The 15,465-nt window shown below is 30.7% G+C and overlaps 1 long non-coding RNA gene across 1 annotated transcript; it reads right to left on the reverse strand.

Annotated features, from left to right (window-relative positions):
- Positions 1-2,438: 2,438 nt before the first annotated feature.
- LOC143054086 (uncharacterized) lies at positions 2,439-9,428 on the reverse strand. The gene is made up of 3 exons (XR_012971562.1): positions 8,450-9,428; positions 7,166-7,236; positions 2,439-4,318 (listed from the first exon to the last, which is right to left on the reverse strand). It is a non-coding gene; the product is annotated as an uncharacterized LOC143054086 (long non-coding RNA).
- Between the last annotated feature and the right edge of the window lie 6,037 nt (positions 9,429-15,465).

The following is a 15,465-nucleotide window of genomic DNA, read 5'->3' on the forward strand; positions in this document are numbered from 1 at the left end:
AAAAAGAAACAGGGGTGAAAATAAACCGCAAACAGATAATTAGACTAATAAATTTAAACAGAGTATGACAAAGCCGGCGCCATGGTGCGAATCGAAAACGTCTATAAGATGCACATCAGTTAATAAAAGTTCAAACCATAACCAGGATCGAGTACCACAAACGCCACATAAAACCTCTGTGGTGTAAGTATGATGCGTTAATAAAATCACATTTGATGGTGAATGAGTAGTAGGTGAAGGTTACAAATATGATGTTAATTATGTTCTAATTGTTGAAATTATAATTCTTAAAATTTTAAATCAAAAGTTACCCACATCTGAAAATAAAGTTCACTAAAGCGCAAGGCCAACTTTAAAAAATGCATAAGACGTCCGTAACTTTTTGATCGACACTAAGCAGACTGTCCGTACCTTATTTATTAACAAATTTATGGTAATTGTTAGTTATTTCTTTATTCAATAATCCTATAAATATTTACATTCTGCATGAAAAACGTCGCAAAAGGTACGTTTTGTATGAATTAAATATCAACGAGTTTAGTGTCCGCTATCTTGGGCTGTGGGTAACTTAAGTTAACTTAAGTTACCCACAGCCGTTTAAGCACAGTGTTGTTGACCGACCATAGTGTTGTTTTTGTACACCAGACATCAACCAGTGAATATCTTTTCAAGAAAGTGATATTTTCTGCAGCCCTTGGTTTTTAGTGATCTCGTTTTAAAATTTATTCTTTTGGTTGATAATAGCATTAGAAATTAAAAATGTCTGTCAATGTATGAGCTTGCATCTACGTCATTATGTCTTTGACGGATAGATTTCTTATAGGCAATCATATAATATCTCTACATTTCACAAATCAATTTTATGATATCGAGCAAAAGTGTTAATTTATTACAAGAGTGTACAATATGAACAACGTATCAAAGTACAAGTGTATTTCACATCAAATGAAGTCTAAATGTGATGCGTTCTCAATATGTTTTGAATTGTCATACAGAAGGTTGCACTCGGGTTATAAAGACAAATATTGTAAAAATATGAAGTCAACATTAAAAAAAAAACATCTGTACTTTGCTGCAATTTTAGTTTATGTATTGTTGTAAAAAAACAAAGTATCCTCCTATAGTACAATCGCATTTTATCACATTTCTGTAATTCAAAACATATAGTCGATAGCTGATCAAAACACGAACGAAAAAGAGTCTGACATTTCTATTTTCTGTTGTAATGTTATTTCAATGCGGTACAGAACGAAATGGTTCACTGCAGGAAGCCATCATAATAACACTGGCTATAAAATGCAATTAATGTGATCCAGTTTAATGAAACAATGATGAAACATGAACATTATATTTTATGTTACCCAAATGCATGTAGAGCTGTACATTTATGACTATAATAGAGCATTATTTACCTTTTTGTTTAACTTCCGCAATATCAAATGTCAATATTTCTTTTGTGAAACGCGACATCTGTCCTATGTGGAACTCTTTTATTACCTTATGCTATTTTATTATTACTTGGTAATATTTGGTCTATACATAGTATGGTTTTGACATTACGTAATGATGTTTGGTTTGACTCAATATTGAATAATCATTACTTTTAAAATGATATTTTGATATTACACGATGTGGTTTCGTATTGAATTAACATAGTTTTGTCATTGCTCAATATTGTTTGTCATTACAAGATGTGGTATCATCATTATTTAATGTGGTTTTAATGAAACAACATAACGTTATAATAAGACAGCGGTGGCGTTCCAAAGGTTTTTTTCTTCAATGCTGATTGATTCGATTTGGGATTATGCATGTAATATGTAAAATTTACAGTTGATTGGGTTTTTTTTTCAAGTAATTTTTTATGTAGAATCCCCATCGGATTACTATTAAGCAAAAGAGAGGCAAAAGATATCAAAGGGACATCCAAAATTAAAAATAAACTGACAACGCCATGGCAAAAAACAAACACCAAAATACAAAACTCACAACATAAAACTAAAGACTTAACATCACGAACTTACTTTGGGAAAGGGAAGGGAGGTTGATCATACATGATCTTAATGATAGCTTACTCTCTGGAATGAAACCGGCATAGCACTATTTCCGTTATTACATATCCATTTAACAGCATGGTTTGACATGAGTGAAACCCTTTCTTAAATACTCTTGTCCGAGTTGGTTGTAAATTCTTAAATGGACATCTATGAGAAAACCATGCAGATGGTGCTCCATGCAAAGTTGTTTGATTTTGATGAAACTTTGCTGACATGTTCAGGTTGACATCATATGAAAGTCATGCAAGTTTGAAGCCCTTACACTGCTGGTAACCATGGCAACGATAGGGATTTAGGGTATTTTTGAGTTTATTTATAGATGCATTTACTGAAATGCATAGATTTCATAAATTTCTCAAATAGAAATAAATACTATAATACTTCTGAGTGTTTAAATACTTTAATATCACAGATAGGATGTGTATGAAGTATAAATCACATCATTTTATTAAATATAATGATATATATATAAAATAAGGGTGTGGCAAAACACATAAAATGATAAAAAATATGACCTTTTCATCAAATCACACTAAAACAGACAATACAGCCCAAAAGTCGCTTTAATTTACCCTAAATTTCAGAAATACTTTGCATTTTCTTTGGTTCAAAAGATTTTGAAGGGATTTCGGTTGCAAATTAATTTTATAGATTTTATTGATCATTTAGATAGCCTCCCCCCTTTTTTTGTATTTTCGCAATAAATTGGGGAAAGTCTCATATTTTAATGAAACCAAGCATTCAAAAATAAATACTTGAATTATACAGATTGTAACATGCAATATAGGTAAATCAAATAGAAAATTCAAAGTGAAATGGATTTTTGTGTCACAAACAATAGTAAGCATTAGGTTTAAAAAAGGGGGGAGCTGCCAAAGACAATTTTTTTTTTTTTTATATTTTTTTTTTATTCCAAATTCCTTTAGTCACTTGTCCCTATTACTTTAAAGAGTAAAATCCATTCATTTCTTCCTAGTAATCCCATTTTTGGTTATTGCAGCTTGGTTACTGAAAAATGATATGAAATTCAATGTCAAGTTCATCATATTGAAAAATCTTAAGTATTGACATTCAGAAGTTGTGTCTGACAGGTAAACAAAATTAAGACACGTTGCAACCTTTTACTGGAATGCTGGTTACCATATAAGTCATTTTGATCATGAGTACCTGAGACAGTGTGGATAAAATCTGAATTTCTATTGTTCAAAGGGAGATAATCCAATAAAAATGCTGATTTTTAAAACCTTAAAATTGCATGTACATATTAATTTAAACTAACATACACTTCATCAATTTAATAAAATATAAACATATCTCTATTTGGTTATCTGGAGAGATAGTTAATAGTGCATTTGAGCATATACTATTGGTTTGCTTTTGTTGTAGTACTTTCTAAAATTCTCCTAAAAAAATGTCTAAATTTATAAATTCTCTTTTAGCATTGATAAATTTTTAAATATCTCAATCTGTATAAATGATCATAAATGTTATTATTTTTTATAGCATTAGTATTATATTTAACAATCAATGAAGATGATACAATAACACTAAATGGTGCTTACATGCAAGAATAAGATTATTATAAACATACATAACAGTTAATTCGAATTGACTTAGCAGCACAAGACAATTGTTGCATTAGGTATGGAATTTAGGGAAATATTAAATTGTTTCCATACTATCTTATAAGAATTTACATACATGTAACTACATGAACTATGAAAGGTAATTTACTAATAATCCAATCAATAAAACTAGTTAGTCAATCTAAGAAACAATTTCTGACAAATGAAAATATTATTATGTTTATCAAATGGCCAAGTATATTGGTAATCTTCATGATTGTCTTCAATACTGATGACCTTTTAATACAGAAGTAATTTTAGACTTCTTATTCGCTGATAAGAAAGCCTTGTTGATGGTGAGACAGTGAGAACATTCTATTTCCTAGCAAATATCTCTCTCTTCTCATTTGTGTTGCAACTGTGTGTTGACTTGGTGGTTTTTAAGACTTCAGCGAGATTCACATTGCTGTTTTTTTTTCCTTTTTTTCAAAGCATATGAGTTCCATTTCAATTTATTTTTATTTGAGCTTGCAACATCAACAGGAAAAATCAAAGACGTCACAGATCAGAGCCTTATTCAAGTATCAGTGATATTATCTAAGTTTTTTTTCATCATAAACATGTTTATCAACAAAAATGTGTCTCAGCAATCAGTCTTCTTTCATGAACTCCAGTTATTTTTGGATCACCAAATGTCTGTAAAAAATAATAAGAAAACATTTGTTATCCATTAAATGATTGAAATTTCCTAAAAAGAAATTTCTTATTAACTTGGTCTTAGTGTAAAATGTGTTTCGATTATCACAACTCTGACATTCCAGTACATAGAATAAGAAATAGAGTATACTAGCTAAAAATGGACCTAAATTTGATTTTTTTCTTATTCCAAGCTGCAGCAAACTTAATTTTAATGAAGTTAATTTTGCAGATTTCATCTTGTATTTATGACGTTATGACAATACAAAACTAGGGAGATGAGTATTGATTGCAAATGAGACAAATATCCACAAAAGTTCAAATGAAATGAATGCAATGCCTCTGTACAACCTTCAACAATGAGAATAAAACAGCTCAAGGGTACATTCTATTACAAATGCAGAGATTGCACCTTCATCAGGTTGGGGGGGGGGGGGGAACACTATATAGACACTACATTCAAACTTGATTCACATGATACAGTTCAGAATTTGGATTGTGATGAATTATTAGACACATCATACATGTAGGTTTCTGACACAGAATAAATGTGGTAAACGAACTGATGATTTTGAAATTGGACTTGTACCAATATCCAAAATCTAAAGTCTAAAAGACATGATTAGATTTATCACATCAAAGAACCCCATATATACAATTTTTAATGAATTTAAACAAAGTTTAAGTTTGGACCCCAATTTGAATCAACTTGATAACTGAGCCCAAATCATAAATCTAAACATGCTAAATGCATGATAACATTTAGCATAGAAAAAAAACTTCAATAATATTTTAATAAACTAACAAAGGTTTTTTTGCCCCCGTGATCTTTTTTGCAATTTGAAAACGAATATTAAAAATCTAAACATAAAAGAAGTATTTAACCCAAAAAAGTACAATACACTGTTTAATTTTGCATAATATCATAGAACACCAATTATTCAATTGTTTTATGAAATCAAGTTTAACTTTGGACCCTTTTGACCCTATAGCTGATATAGACCAATTTAAAAACAAGCCAAAACATTTGAAATTGGTAAAACAATAAGCATTGGAAACAAATATATAATTAATTTTACAGCTAATTTCCTAAGGCATGTAAATCTAAGACTTCGGTTAGCTTGCATGGTTTGTTTGTATATTGTACAATTGCAATTGACATAACGTCTTATCAAATTTAAAAGTACTCCATAAAGGTTCAAATATGCTTATATTTATTGTTTGAAGATATCAACCTTAATTACAAAGCTTGAATCAATATTTATACAAACAGAGCAAGCAAACCTACCAAAGTTTTACTCTACACGCATTAGGAAAATAGCTGTAATAATGGTAAAAGTGTTTTTTTTCAAAAATGAAAAATACAAATGTAGTCTTCAGCTTTACCATAAATGCATGTTTACTATAAATGAGGATCTGTCAAGCTGACAAGAACACACATTTTTTTCTAGGTTTAATTCTTATAAAGAGAACAATTCCAATGATGAGTAATTTTGTTGTGTAAATTGTACTGATATGGCTCTTAATTGATCATAAAATAATAATTTGAGGGTTCTGTGTGTTATTTTTACTTTTTGTTTACCAGATTGAACTTTTAAAATTGAAGGGCTAATCTAATTTATTGATTATTTATCATGTTTTTACAATAATAAATGTAACTGGTCAATTTCCAATTCAGGGTTGGCAAAAACCCGGGTTTTATGAGTATTGCCCAGCCCAGTGGGAAATACTGGGAAAACCCGGGTTTTACTGGGTTTTAATGGGTAATACTGGGTAATATAAAATACTGGCCTGAATTTTAAAGAGGATTCAGTGATCAAACTCAATTGCAATACATTTAAGATATATTTATAAACACATTTTGATTTATAAATTAGTTTACTTGTTTGAGTGTAATAATACAAGTGTATATACATTTGAAAAAGTACTATTCTTGCAACTATGAGACAAGTAAACATGTAGGCACACATTACACAAATATTAATGGAAAAGGCCTTTATCAATAATTCTCTTCTGAAAGTCTATTAAATCACCCTCTCGTCTAGATTGGTCAAACTGTTAACATAAATTCAATGAATTTATTTTTCAAATGTATATATCTTACATTAAGAATTAACAAGAAAATGTAAGAAAAATTACTTTTGCATAATTTATATGTACATCACTAATTAACAATGATTAATGAGTAATTATTCAGATTAGGACATAGATATGTTTATATAACAATATTCAGCCTTTTCATTTTAGAAGGGTTAATGACTTGACCCTGTAGGGTGTTTATTTAGCAATATGATTGCATAGACATTTAAATTTACAATTCACATAAAAACTGCCATGACTGCTATAAACTGCATTTTTTTTTTAAAGTTTGGATAGTTGAAACAATACATGGAAATTAACAAGGTATTAATAATCCTAAAATATTCAAATTTTGTATTCTGCCTACATAGAAGTAGTGGAAAAAAGAATGAAATTGAATTTTCAATCTTCTAGAAACATGACTCTCAATGGTTATCTGTATAAAATGTATATATTTAGCTATAATACTATGAAACTACAACAAGACTTTACTATTTTGTGTTAAAATAAGCTTAAAAAGTTTTATTGCCCAGTATTACCCAGTATTACCCATTTCTGGGACAATTGCCCAGCCCGGGAATACCCGGGAATTCCCGCCTGGGTTTTTCCGGGCGGGTAATACTTTGCCAACCCTGTTCCAATTTCTATATATGATTATATTTCACAAATAATGCCACAGCACAGGTCTTATTTGCTGTCTATTTAGTAGTCTCTTGTTATGACTTGTTTGATTCATTTTTTTTTTTAACAATTATATCATATATTTACCTATATGATCTCCTATCATATCTGCTTTCATTTTAACATTATTTTCGTGCTTTTCCATCTTTAACATTAACCTGTTGATAAGAAATAAAATATTGTATATTTGTACATTTGCATGATCAGTACAGTGAGTTACATCTACATGTACATTGTACATTAAGTTGGCTTAACATAATGCATTGGTTCATTGAAAAAAAAGTTTTGTAGATATGATAATTAATTTGTGTAAATGTATGCTATGATATCAATCACATCATCAAGTAATTCATTTCTTCGGTATTGTTATTTTGAATTTGTTTTATCTGAGTAATCTGTAATGTTATAATCTCATGTTGCCCCTTCTGGGCCCTTTAATTTGGAATACATTTGTAAGCATATACTATTCAGATTCTATTATATTAACGATAGAAGTAAAGACATGTACAAGTTCTCTTTCCATGTTTATAACTGTGATACATGACCTACACTAAGGAAATGTAAAGAAAAAGTCTCACAGTAACCAATTTTAAGAGAAAAAAAAAACCAGCTCATAGTCTGTAAAACATTTTTTTGAGTTTAAGAACCATATATTGTATCAATCTAGCTGCATTGTACAATGTACATGTAGTACTGGTAAAGGAATGAATAAAGACAGGAAATTCACAACTCTTTGGGAGCTATATTGTGACTTTAACAGTGCTTAATCAAAACCTGTCACAAAAATATTTAGGGTAGGGATAAAAATAAAGGTAGGTAAGGGTAGTGCGGTTAACACACATACTTTTTAGTTGGCATAAATGTACAGTAGTTTTCGTATGTTTATGTAATTTATACATGTTCTCGTTTCTCCTTTTTTTTATATAGATTTGAAGCAACCATTATTTTTAAATTTGGAGAAAAAAAACAGAGTCAATGGACTCTATTGACAATTTGGCAAACAAACTCAGGGCGAACTGACCTGATACCGGAGGGCTTTGTAATAGAATATATATTTTATAATGATTATTATAGATCTATTGAGAGACTGAGAGAGAAAAAAGTTTTTCTATTAAAATTTAGAAGGCAAACACATAAATCTTTTAGTTTCAGAAGAATTTTAAATCATTATAAATGTATGTCAATGAAAATTAAATCAGTGTTTGCTTCAAGAAATTATGTAAATACCCCCCCCCCCCTTTTTTTTTTTCCCAAAGAGAAATGGTCTATGCTCTTCTTCCTATATTTATGATTTAATGTGATGTTTCTATAGTATGTCTTTTTATGGTGTCAAATTGCTTTTTCTAACCACAAAAAAATTAACAAACTTACCAGAACCAACTGAAACTGAAAGTTTTGCTTTGGAATTTCCGTTGCTAGATTTGGAAGGGTCATGAAAGGATGGCAGCAACTCATTTTGTCTTCTTGTCTTCTGCAATCCAACTCCTGTCCATGTTTGCAGCATATGCATATTTTTAAAATGTGAGTCTGAAACCTAGACATGATAGTGATAGTCTAACCTCATGAGTCATGTCTAGACTATCTGATCAGGATCAGACTTATCCCAGTGGCAGTGGGAATGTCTTTGCCACATGGTTTGCTATGTCTTTGTTACACTCTTTCAATAAAAATAAGTTTTTGGCTACACCATATTCATCAAAAATACCATTATTTCCTATCCTTCTGCACATTTGTTGATTCCCTCCTTCTGTTATTGACACTAAATCGACCTTTTATTGTGAAGAGTTTTACAAAGGGAGATAATTTTAGCTATATTTTTCAGTTTTTCATCTTTTATTCAAATAAGCTTATATCAATTTGCAACCAAAATCCCGTTAAGGAATACTAGTTTGTAGTGAACCATAACGTTTAACAAAATATTTTTTCAATTGGAGTGACTTTTGAGGTTTTATGGACATTTTCAGTACAGGCTGAATTCAAATTTAAAAAAAACACAATTATGTCAATAAAAATAAAAACAAAAATAAAGGTCGAAATAAGATCCAAATTACAGTTTATTTTAGTAGAAAGTCTGAATTTTAAGGCCAAACAATTTTTTTTGTCATATAATACTTTGAACTATTCAATAAAAAAAACCCAAAAATGTCAATTTTCAACAATATTTTCCAGCAAATTTGGTACTAAACTATAATTGCCCTGTATTCACATAATTTGAGATAAATTGTCATTTTTTAACCATAGAACTATTAGATGTACTTAATACTTTACTAGGAACCCAAAATCAGCTGGAAATTCCACAACCCCTTTCATAATTTTTTTTTGATTTTGCATGGCTTTCTCGTAGACATCCATTTAATATTACGCTCTTGTATTTTGTAAATGACAACGTAACATTTTTTTCCCAAGTAGTCACAAACATACACAAAACAACATTGCTTCCCTACTTTGCCAAAATTGATGTGTGCTTAAATTTTCTTATTCAATTCTATCTTTTATGAAACCTACTGTTAAACCATTTAATACATTTGCATATTCCAGCTTTTAAATATACTTTAAAGTTTGTGTGATGTTTTAAATTTAGACATATTTCTTGAAACATTTGACGAAACAAAAAGCCAGATTTTATTTCTATCTTTATTATTAAAAACCAATAACATTATTATCGTAAGTCCCGAACGACGTAATTTAAAAAAAGGAAAAGGAAAAATCTAATATTTAATAAAACAATAAGAAAAATATAATGTCTACCTTTTTTTATTAGAAACCAACCTCAATATTAGTATATGACTCGAATGAAGTAATTTAAAAAAGAGTAAACAATTCACTTTCTGTATCATTACATTTGTGGTAATATTCCTTGATCACTGTGATTTCCAGGGATGCAATTGATTTAACCGCATAAGTTGACAAAACTTATTTTTACTGGTATTAAGTGCAAAGCCAAAGTATTTGTTTTAATCTTGTCAATGTACTATTAATCAAACATCAAGTCTCATAGCATGCAATTTATAACTACATCTTGATTCAGATTAAATTATGGAACTTCCCTTATATTTTATACTTGTTATTTTCCTGTCATTCCTGAGGTCCATTTATGGAACCAATTTCCTAATCTTTTGGCGATATGATAAAACAAGTCTGACAAGTATCCGGAAAACATATCACGCCTCTGAATATACTCTCCAATCAGGGAATAATTGTTGTCCTTTTTCTAACTACGTTGGTGCTGATACAATGTAAATGTTGGCTGATAGTACACCACCTCCGCACTACTGCTAAACGATACAATTTACAGGGAATACTAGTACCAATTTTATGTGAAAATGAAAGTCACAACAATTCCTTAACTCCGAGGGAAAAAAATCGGAAAGTCCCGAATCACATGACAAAATCAAATGACAAAACACATTAAAAAGATCCCTTTACCTTTGCATCCAAAAGTCTTCGATGTAGATACTTGTTGCAAACATAAAAAGAAGAAGATGATGGCCAACGAGATTCTCCATCAGAAAAACAAAAGTTTACAGAAATGTTTAACAGCGTATGTGCTCACATCTACGTCATTATTTCTCTAATGTCTCTAATGAATAGTTGTCTAATTGGAATTCAAACAATATCTCTACATTTCATATATCAACGTTACGGTATCGTACACAAAAGTGTGTACTTATGCCAAAAGTGTTAAGAGCAGCTAATTAACGAAACTACGCAGAATATGTGTCTTTCACATCAAATGAAAGTTGCAATGTTATCTGTTTTCAATATGTTTTAAATTGTCACGGAGAAGGTTGCACTAGGGTTATGAAGACAACAGATATTGTAAAAATATGTATTCAAGTTTGAAAATAATAGCAGTAGCAGAGGCTACTTTACAGAAGCGTATTAGCGCCACACAACTTTTTTTGTTAATATTTCTCCTTATGTTTGCGTTACGCAAACTTTTGCGTTATAACGCAAACATTTGCAAAATAATGTAAACCTTTGCGTTATGAACCTTGCGTTATTTCGCAAAGGTTTGCGTTATAACACAAAAATATGAAGAAAATGTGTGCCGTTAATACGCTTCTGTCCTACTTATTGTTCATTTTTGATTGTTTATAAAAGAGTCAACTATTATAATGTAATTGAAAAAACTGCTTATAATAGATAACAGAATTTGAAATCTTTAGTTTGTGTAGTTTGTCCTTTATAAAATATTTGGTAAATTGATTGCCAATACAACAATGTATTTTGGCTTGCATTCAACTTTTTAAATGTTTTCTACATACGTGAGACAAAATACATTATAAAACTATATATGCATTGCTCAACTAGTTAATCATTATTTCATCAGATTAATTAAAAACAAAACACATTACAAGTCGATCTGTATAACTTGATGCAGTTGATACAGTAGAAAGGTGCAGCTTATCATTCATATTAATTTCGACTCGTGATTGTCTTAGATAGTTTCAAAATTAACACAAATAACGAATTGTGATTCGAACCCCTGAGTGATTTCACGACTATAGCTCGTGTATAACAATATCAAAACAGACAATTTTACCCTATTCAGTATCGTGTTCTTATTGCGCGCTGATTAATGTGTTCATCCCAGACATATCATATGTGTAACAGTACCAATTTAGTAGCCTGTAGTTGAATTGTTGTCGTTGGTACCTCTCTGATATATTTTCCGTGAATTGTTTTGTTAGTTTGTTAGTTTTCTCCTTTGAACTCTTTAACATTGTTTATGTCTCGTCGTTTTAATAAGGTGGGTGTTCTCGTTTGAATGTCCAACGTTGTTTATAGTTTTCTTCATTCGAACGTTGTTTATAGTTTTCTTCATTCGAACTTTGTTTGATAGTTGTCTCACCGACAATGATATCACATATCCTGATGTGTATCTAGTCAAAAAGATTTTGTGAATTATGAAGTAGATTTTTATCACATTTCGGAAACAACATATCAGACAAACGGTTGTTTTGGTACATATCGAAATGAAAACAACGCAAATTAATGTGTAGATCAACCACTATCCTATTGGAATAGTTGTGATTTTGGTTGAATGTGCTCTACAACCTTCTTTTAAGGTAAACATATATTGTTATGATGAATAAGAATAAACAAAATATTTAAAAACAGTTTCTGAATTTCTAATATTATTCTGAAATACAGCCGTCAAAAACACTGTAGGTGCGGAACTTTTTGTTCTGTTATATTGTTAATTCAATTCGGTAGCAGAACGAAGTTGTTCAAGGCAGGAGACCATCATATGAACTCTTGCTATCAAATGGTCTTAAAAGGTGATCAAGGTTAATGAAACATTGATTAAACATATTAGTTATAGTTTATGATAACCCAAATGTTGAAACTATACACAAATTTTTCTTTGCCATTTTCGATTAACGTCATCAATACAAACTATCAGACCGTTTGTGTCTGATTCTAATTGGTTTGATTTGAAAAACTGCCTGTTATATGTGTAATACCACCATTGACACTTTGCATATATTTGTCTAAAATTAATTTTTGCCTCTTTCTGTTGTGTTCAAGTTTAGTGACTATGTAACTCCAAGTTCCTTAAATATTAGATAGAAACACCAAATTGAAAATAATGGTGCTTCGAAAAAAACACGTTATACGTGTTATGCTCAAAAAAAGAGGGACGAAAGATACCAAAGGGACAGTCAAACTCATAAATCTAAAACAAACTGACAACGCCATGGCTAAAAATGAAAAAGACAAACAGAAAAACAATAGTACACATGACACAACATAGAAAACTAAAGAATAAACAACACGAACCCCACCAAAAACTAGGGGTGATCTCAGGTGCTCCGGAAGGGTAAGCAGATCCTGCTCCACATGTGGCACCCGTCGTGTTGCTTATGTGATTACAAATCCGGTAAATAGTCTAATTCGGTAGGTCACATTCATGAAAGGGAAGGGGATTGTAGTTACGACGTAAGGAACATATCCGATATCATTTGTGAAACGGTTATTCCATAACGGTCAACCAACTCGTGATGGCGTCCGTAAAATTTACGAAGGGATGATTTCAACTTCACCATTTGGAACTCTCGGTTTAATAGCTTCCTTGTGAGCAGTAACCCTCTATCAAGAAAATCATGATAGGAAATGCAAGCACGGGAATATCGTATCAATTGGGAGATATATACCCCGTATGCAGGTGCTGCTGGAATGTTGCTACTTAGAAATGGAAAGTTCACAATTGGAAAGCTGAAATCATCTCTTTTGTCGTAAAGTTTTGTTTTCAACCGACCCTCATTGTCAATTTCTAAATGTAAGTCAAGATATGAAGCCAAAATGTGTCACTGCAACGCAATTTAGGATTAATTTAATTCCTACAACTGTCAAATTCAAGGGAAGAATTTTGTTCGACCATTTTTCGTATGCAACCGGATGTAACGTACTATGTTTTGGTTTATTTTACATTTGTTTTATCAAAAAAAATCTCTTTTAGGGATGAAAAGCGTAATGCTACGAGGACAAAATATACAAAAACAACATTTAAACTCACAGGTCGGTAATAAATTGACAAGGCCGTTTCAAACAAAGAAGGGAATCTCGGCGGCCGCGTGGTCTAAGTAGAAAACACTTGCCAGTCAACACTGATTTTGTCAGATCGAATCCCGCTCGCGCGCATACACTTGACCCTTATCTAAATTGTCAGTTTTCCTATCCAAAGTCGTTGGTTTTCTCCGAGCACTCCGGATTCCTCCACCAATAAAAACTGACCGCCACGAAAGCGCCTTAATGCGGTGCTTAAATGTGGCATGAAAACATCAAAAAATAAATCAAAATCAAATCAAACAAAGAAAAGGACATAATAACTCATCATATATACCAGCGTAACGCGCAGTGACGCTCGATTTAAAAATGTTACAAAAGCCAATTTATTATAGCATACACTTTGAATTTAAACCACATTGGACCTTTTTCCATTGTTACATAAATATTTATAAACACAATTTTAAATGAATCATACCCTTTCTCACACATTTATGTTCTGGTCGGTTGTTATTTCCAATATTACACTATTGGTTTTATAAATGTTAACGTTGAATACTGTTTCAAGTAATCAAAACAAAACATATGTACAACAACATTGATTCCCTGTTTTGTCAATTTTAATGTACCCTTAAGTTGTGTCACTCAATCCTATATCCTAATGAAACCTATTGTTATACTTTTTTTTTTTAATTCAACTTTTCAAAGTTAGAAATAGACCAAACATTTGACCGTTTAAATTTAAACATGTTTCTTGCATAACTGATGAAAGACAATTTATAAAAAAAAGATTTTTACCTTTTTAATTAGCAACAATAATATTAGGTTATGAAGTTATGGGTTAAAAAAAAATCATTTCATTTTGTTGTCGTTACGTTTTTAGCCATATTCAGATCCCACTGGAAACTCTATGCATGCAACAAAGGAGTAGGTCCGGTAAGAGCCGATTTTGGCCTCAAATTTCAGGTTCATCTACCGAAAGTTTTTGGACACTTTTTAAACACTTAAGTGTCTATTTCAATTGATTCGATTGGTTTATGTGAAAGATTTTAACTGATTAAGTCATATAAACGCTCTGATTCAAGCTAAAATATGAAAAATCTATCAAATATGCGAAAAAAACGTCACTTTACAGATGTTTTTTGTCAAAAATGAAAGTGGCCGCATCCGTGTTCATCCTCAACCTTTATATATGTTTTGTATTATCATCACATACAACTTACATTTCAATAATATGAATGAACACGAATGTGACCACATTCATTTTAGACGGAAACCGTCTACAAATTTAACCAAAATGCTAAAATTTTGAAGATTTCAGTAATTAAGTATGAATGAATGATGCTAGAAAGCGATATTTGTACATTGTATTGTAAAATTGTAAAAAACAGCTCATATTTATGTAGCAGAAGCATTTTACTTTCCAAAATATAGCTTAAAGATTACATTTTTACAATTTTCTAAAACTGCAATATTTTGGGGCAAAAAGGGATATTACTGAACCTACTCCTTTAACAATTTGTCGGCAAAATTTATTTTTAATGTTATTAAGTACAACTCCACCAGTTTTCAGTTGAGGGTATCACCAAAAGTCATACTTATCAATGTACTATTATTCAAAGGCAGAGTTTCGTAGCATGCAATTTATAACAACATCTTAATTCTAGATTAAAATATCGAAATTCCCTCATATCCTTACTTGTTATTTTTTGGTCATTCATGACTTCCATTTATGATACCAACTTCCTAATCTAATGGCTATATAAGAAAATGATTCAGACAAGTATCCGGAAAATATTATATGGCTCTTAATGTATTCACCAATCAGTGGATAGCAAAATCATTGTTGTTTTTCTAATTATTCATTAGTTTGT

This window comes from Mytilus galloprovincialis, chromosome 12 (assembly GCF_965363235.1).
Source record: "Mytilus galloprovincialis chromosome 12, xbMytGall1.hap1.1, whole genome shotgun sequence".
In the NCBI taxonomy this organism is placed as follows: domain Eukaryota; kingdom Metazoa; phylum Mollusca; class Bivalvia; order Mytilida; family Mytilidae; genus Mytilus; species Mytilus galloprovincialis.